Below are 7295 nucleotides of genomic sequence, written 5' to 3'. Positions count from 1 at the left end.
GAACATTCATGTACAAGTCTCTGTGTGGACATGCTTTCACTTCTCTGGGTACATACTTGTAAGCGGAATTAATGGGTTTAATAGTAACTCTATGTTTAAACTTGGAGAAACTACCAGATGACCTTCCTGTTCTCCAAAGCAGCTGTACTACTTGACATTCCCACCAGCAGTGTATGAGGGTTCCAGCTTCTCTACATCCTGTGTTTTTTTTATTAGTCATTCTAGTAGGTGTGACGTGGCATCTCATTGTGGTTTTTGTTGGCATTTCCCTAATGATTCATGATGTTGAGAATCTTTTCACGTAGTTACTGCCATTTGTTTATCTTCCTTGGAGAAATGACTATTCAGATCCTTTATCTATTTTTAAATTGGATTTCTTTTCAGGAAGATGAGGGTCTCCTTATGTTGCCCAGGCTGGTGTCTAACACCTGGGCTCAAGTGATCCTCCTGCCTCAGCCTCCTGAGTAGCTAGCACTAGAGGCACTGCTCCGAACTTGGAATTCTTTGTATATTCTAGACACAAGTCCCTTATCAGATATATAATTTGTAAACATTTTCTCCTATTCTGTGGATTGTCCTTTCACTTTCTTTTTCTTTTCTCTTCTTTTTTTCTTCTTCTTCTTCTTTTTTTTTTTTTTTTTTTGAGATGGAGTCTTGCTCTGTCGCCCAGGCTGGAGTGCAGTGGCATGAACTCCTGACCTCGTGATCTGCCCGTCTCAGCCTCCCAAAGTGCTAGGATTAACAGGCGTGAGCCACTGCACCCAGCCTATGTCTGGACTTTCAATTCTATTCCATTGATTTTGTACCTCACTGATCTGATTACTGTAGCTTTGTGGTAAGTTAAAATTGGGGCCCAGGTTCCATGGCTCATACATATAATCCCAATGATGTAGGAGACTGAGAACTGAGGATCCCTTGAGGCCAAGAGTTCAAGACCAGCCTGGGCAACTCATCGAGATCCTGTCTATAAAAAAAAAAAAAAATTCTTTTTTTTTTTTTTGAGATTGAGTTTTGCTCTTGTTGCCTAGGCTGGATTGCAATGGCACGATCTCGGCTCACTGCAACCATTGCCTCCTGGGTTCAAGTGATTCTCCTGCCTCAGTCTCCTGAGTAGCTGGAATTATAAGCTCCCGCCACCATGCCTGGCTAATTTTTGTATTTTTAGTAGAGACCCGCTTTTGCCATGTTGGCCAGGCTGGCCTCGAACTCCTGAACTCAGGTGATCTGCCTGCCTCGGCCTCCCAAAATGCTGGGATTACAGGTGTGAGCCACTACACCTAGCCAAAAAATATTTTTTATTAATTAGCTGGGCTTGGTGGCATGCACCTGTAGTCCTAGCTATTCAGGAGGCTGAGATGGGAGGATTGCTTTAGCTCAGGAGTTCGAGGTTGCAGTGAGCTATAATTGTACCACTGCACTCCAGCTTGGGAAAGAGATCCTGTCTGTAAAAACAAAACAAACAAGGAAAGGAGAAAGGAAAGGAGAGAGAAAAGGAGAAAGGAAAGAGGAAAGGAAAGGGGAGGGGAGGGAAGAGGAAAGAGGGGAAGGGAGGGGAGGGGGAAGGGGGAAGGGAAAGGATGGGAAGGGAGGGGAGAGGAAAGGATGGGAAGGGAGGGGAGAGGAAAGGATGGGAAGGGAGGGGAGAGGAAGGGAGGGGAAGGGAGGAGAGAGGAGGCGGGGAGGTGAAGGAACGGGAGGGGAGGGAAGGGAATTGGGAAGTGTGAGTTTTCCAACTTTGCTCTCTTTTTTTCAAGGTTGTTTTGGCTATTCTGGGTTGCCTGAATTTTTTTTATAACTTTATGTCTAATTGACAAAAAATAATTGTATATCTTTATGGGGTAAAAGGTATTGTTATATGTATACACTGTGGAATGATTAAATCAAGTTAACTAGGCCAGGAGCAGTGGCTCATGCCTGTAATCCCAGAACGTTGGGAGGCCAAAACGGGTGAATCACTTGAGGCCAGGAGTTTGAGACCAGCCTGGCTAATGTGGCAAAACTCCGTCACTTCTAAAAATACAAAAATTAGCCAGGCACTATGGCTCACACCTGTAATCCCAGCACTTTGGGAGGCCGAGGCGGGCAGATCATGAGGTCAGGAGTTCGAGACCAACCTGACCAATATGGTGAAACCCTGTCTCTACTAAAACTGCAAAAATTAACTGGGCATGGTGGTGGGCGCCATGGTGGTGGGTAGTCCCAACTACTCTGGAGACTGAGACAGGAGAATTGCTTGAACCTGGGAGGTGGAGGTTGCAGTGTGCTGAGATCGTGCCACTGCACTCCAGCCTAGGCAACAGGGCAAGATTCCTTCTCAAAAAAAAAAAAAAAAAAATTAGCTGGGCATGGTGGCACATGGCTGTAATCTTAGCTACTCAGGAGGTTGAGGCAGGAGAATCATTTGAACCTGGGAGGCAGAGGTTGCAGTGAGATGAGATAGCGCCACTGCACTCCAGCCTGGGTGACAGAGCGAGACTGTCTCAAAACAAAAAAAAAAAACCACAAAAACTATTCAGCTGTGGTAGTGCATGCCTTAATCCCAGCTACTCAGGTGGCTGAGACATAAGAATCGCTTGAAACTTGGAGGTGGAGGCTACAGTGAGCTCTGTATGATTGTACCCCTGAACTCCAGCCTGGGTGACAGAGCTAGTCTCTGTCTCAAAAAAAAAAAAAAAAGAAAAGAAAAAAAGTTATCTATCTATCTATCTATCTATCTATCTATCTATCTATCTGTCACTTCATATACTTATTTCTTTGTGGAAAGAACATCTAAAATGGACTCTTTAAGCAATTTTGGAATATACAATCCATTATTAACTATAGTCACCATGCTGTGCAGTAGATCACTGGAACTTATTTCTCCTAACTGAAACTTTGCATGTACCCTTAGACCAACCCTTTCCCCACCCACCACCTCCTGCCTCCTCCTGCATCTGGTAACCACCATTCTACTCTCTACTTCTATAATTCTGTTTTTTGAGATGGAGTCTCACTCTGTTGCCCAGGCTGGAGTGCAGTGGCACAATCTCAACTCACTGCAACCTCCAACTCCTGGGTTCAAGCGATTCTCCTGCCTCAGCCTCCCTAGTAGCTGGGATTACAGGAGTGTGCCACCATGCCCGGCTAATTTTTGTATTTTTAGTAGAGACAGGATTTCACTATGTTGGCCAGGCTGGTCCTGAACTCCTAACCTTAAGTGATCCACTTGCCTCGGCCTCCCAAAGTGCTGGGATTACAGGTGTGAACCACCGTGCCCAGCCAGTATCCTGCAGACTTTAAACTTTACTAATTTGTTTAGCAGTTCTAACAGGCTAGGGTATTCATGTTATCAGCAAATAAAGACACGTTCACTTCTTCCTTACCTATTTTGATAGCTTTTACTTCTTTTTTCTTACCTAATTGCTCTGGAAGGACTTGCAGTACTATATTGAATAGAAGTGGTGAGAGTGGACTGGGCGCGGTGGCTCACACTTGTAATCCCAGCACTTTGGGAGGCCGAGGCAGACAGATCACCTGAGGTCGGGAGTTGGAGACCAGCCTGCCCAACATGGAGAAACCCAGTCTCTACTAAAAATATAAAATTAGCTGGGTGTTGTGGTGTATGCCTTGGGAGCTACTTGGGAGGCTGAGGCAGGAGAATCACTTGAACCTGGGAGGTGGACATTGTGGGGAGCTGAGACCGAGATCGCACCATTGCACTCCAGCCTATGTAACAAGAGGGAAAATCCACCTCAGAAAAAAAAAAAAAGAAGTGGCGAGAGCAGGTATCCTTGTCTTTTTCCTGATCTTAGAGGACAAGCTTTCAACTTTTCACTGTTGAATATGATTTTAGCTGCTATGGGCTTGTGACATACGGCCTTTATTGTATTGAGGAACATTACCTCTATATCCAATTTGTTGGGAGTTTTTATCATAAAAGGAGGTTGAGTTTTGTCAAACTTTGAATTCATTCTTTCTTTTCTTTTCTTTCTTCTTTCCTTCTCCTTTCTTTCTTGTTTTTTTAGAGTCTTGCTCTGTTTCCCAGGCTGGAGTGCAGTGGCACAATCTCCAACCTCCACCTCCTGGGTTCAAGCAATTCTCCTGCCTCAGCCTCCTGAGTACCTGGGACTACAGGCATGCGCCACCACGCCCAGCTAATTTTAGTAGAGACGGGGTTTCACCATATTGGCCAGGCTGGTCTCAAACTCCTGACCTCGTGATCCACCTGCCTCAGCCTCCCAAAGTGCTGGGATTACAGGCGTGAGCCACTGTGCTCGGCCAAAACCTTGACTTTTCATATGAATCTTAGGGTCAATTTCCACAAAAAATAAATATCTGAGATTTTGATAGGGATTGTGTTGACTCTGTAGATCAATTTGGGGAGTAATGTCATCTTATTTATATTAAGTCTTCCAATCCACGGACATGGGATATCTTGCCATTTATTTAGATTTTTTTTATTTCTTCAACAATAGTTTACAGTTTTCAGAGAGTAAGTTTTGCACTTTTTGGATAAACTTACTCCTAAGCATTTTTTTTCATTTTGATGCTATTAAAAATGGAATGTCAGCCGGGTGTGGTGGCTTACACCTGGAATCCTCGCACTTTGGGAGTCTGAGGTGGCAGATCACAAGGTCAAGAGATAGAGACCATCCTGGCCAACATGGTAAAACTCTGTCTCTACTAAAAATACAAAAATGAGCTGAGTGTGGTGGCACATGCCTGTAGTCCCAGCTAGTCGGGAGGCTGAGGCAGGAGAACTGCTTGAACCCGGGAGGAGGAGATTGCAGTGAACTGAGATTGCTCCACTGCACTCCAGCCTGGGTGACAGAGCGAGACTCTGTTTCAAAAATAAATAAATAAATAAATAAAAATAAAAATAGAATGTTTTCATTTCTTTTTCTTTTATTCTTTTTTTTTTTTTTTTTTGAGACAGTGTCTCCCTTTGTCGCCCAGTGTGGAGTACAGTGGTGTGATCTCAGCCCCCTGTAGCCTCGACTTCCCAGATTCAAGTGATCCTCCCACCTCAGCCTCCCAAGTAGCTGGGACTACAGGCACGGACCACTACACCTGGCATTTTTTTTGTATTTTTGGTAGAGATGGGGGTCTCATCATGTTGCCCAGACTGGTCTTGAACTCCTGACCTCAGGTGATCCACCCACCTCAGTCTCTCAAAGTGCTGGTGACGCAGGATTTTTTGGTGCTGTTTCACCAGCCGGAGACCTCTGTGGCTGGCAACCCCCTTCACAGGGCTTTGCTTGGCTCCAGGCCTGCCTCCGTAGGTACCCCACCCACACGGCCCAGAGGCTGCCCTTGGCTTGCATTCAGCCCACAGGTGGGCCGGGGGTGCCGTGACCTGCTTCTGCCTTGGGCACCAGTGCCTGGACAAGGGGAACGCAGTGGCACCTGAGAAAATCAAGATGCCAGTGACCCCGAAGTCCCCCACAGGAGGTGTTACAGTGTGCTACAGCTTTGGCTCTGGGAGCCCTGAGGTCTAGGCCCCCAGAAGGGTTGTAGCTCTTCTCTTCTTCGCTCATAGCATTTGGAACAGGGGGTTGGGGGGCGAGTTTAAGCCAGTTTGTGTTACAGCTTATTGAGTCCCGCTGCCCTACTCTGGCCCGTGGCTTCAGGGCTGGCCTGGCCTCACTGTGGCTTCCTGTCACGTGAGGCATCTGCCTGGAGCCAGTGGAGGGCAGAGGGCAATAGTGTTAGAGCAGCTCCTTTGGCAACTGCCATTCAGTAGGTCCTGAGTTCTTGTCCTGCATCCAAGAAGAATGAGGTTACGTGGAAAAACCAGAGGGAGAGAAGGGCAGAGAAGAGCTTTACTGAGCGATAGAACAGCTCTCAGCTGAGTCTGGGGATTTTTTATGGGCTCATAATGGGGGATTGCATGCTGATTGGTTTGTGAGTATGCAAAAAAAGGCTAAAAACAAGGCACCACTCAAAGATGGCCATGACTGTAAAAAAAAAAAAAAAAAACAATTAGGAAAGGGTAGGTATATGTAAAATAGGTGAAGGGTGGGGATGAATCAGGAAAGTGCACCAAATGGAAACAGAGGTTCTCAATCTGGTCTGTGGATTTATCCAAGACTCATAGCATGGTATTCAGGCTTTAAACTGCCTTTGGCTTTAAGGTCAGGTTTCACCAGGGACCTGACCCTGTCTGCCTAGTGATTTGTCTGCCTCCTGCTGCTATCACTGGGATTACAGGTGTGTGCCACCTCACCCAGCCAAAATGAAATATTTTCTTTAAAAAACTTTTTTTATATCTGGGTGTGGTGGCTCACGCCTGTAATCCCAGCACTTTGGGAGGCCGAGGCGGGCAGATCACTTGAGGTCAGGAGTTCAAGACCAGCCTGACCAACATGGTGAACCCCATCTCTACTAAAAATACAAAATTAGCTGGGCATGCTGGTGTGTGCCTGTAATCCCAGCTACTCAGGAGGCTGAGGCAGGAGAATCGCTTGAACCTGGGAGGCAGAGGTTGCAGTGAGCCGAGATCGTGCCATTGTACTCCAGCCTGGGTGACAGAGCAACACTCTGTCTCAAAAAAATAAATAAATAAATAATTTTTTTTTAGGGTAGAAATGGTGTTTTACTATGTCAACTAGGCTAGAGTCAAACTGCTGGGCCCAAGTAATCCTCCAGCCTCAGCCCTGCCAAAAATGGAATCTTTTTTTTTTTTTTTTTGAGATGGAGTCTCACCCTGTGGCTCAGGCTGGAGTGCAGTGGCGTGATGTCGGCTCACTGCAACCTCTGCCTCCTGGGTTCAAGTGATTCTCCTGCCTCAGACTCCCAAGTAACTGGGATTACAGGCATGTGTCACCACACCCAGCTAATTGTGTATATTTAGTAAAGGCAGGGTTTCACCATGTTAGCCAGGCTAATCTTGAACTCCCAACCTCAGGTGATCTGCCTGCCTTGGTCTCCTAAACTGCTGGGATTACAGGCATGAGCCACTGTGCCCAGCCCAAATGGAATCTTTTTAAAATTTTATTTTCAGTTTTTCATTGCTACTGTGTAGAAATACAAATGATTTTTGTACATTTATTTTGTTTCCTGCAATCTAGCTGATCTCATTTACTAATTCTAATAGTTTTTTTTTTAGTAGGTTATTTAGTATTCTTTTTTATTTTTCTTTTTTGAGACAGAGTCTTGCTCTGTCACCCAGGAGTACAGTGGCACAATCTTGGCTCACTGCAACCTCCGCCTCCTGGGTTCAAGTGATTCTCCTGCCTCAGTCTCCAGAGAAGCTGGGATTACAGGTGCCCACCACCATACCTGGCTAATTTTTGGATTTTTAGTAGAGATGGGGT

This window comes from Papio anubis, chromosome 4 (assembly GCF_008728515.1).
Source record: "Papio anubis isolate 15944 chromosome 4, Panubis1.0, whole genome shotgun sequence".
Classification (NCBI taxonomy): domain Eukaryota; kingdom Metazoa; phylum Chordata; class Mammalia; order Primates; family Cercopithecidae; genus Papio; species Papio anubis.
Note: the sequence above shows the minus strand (reverse complement) of the source record.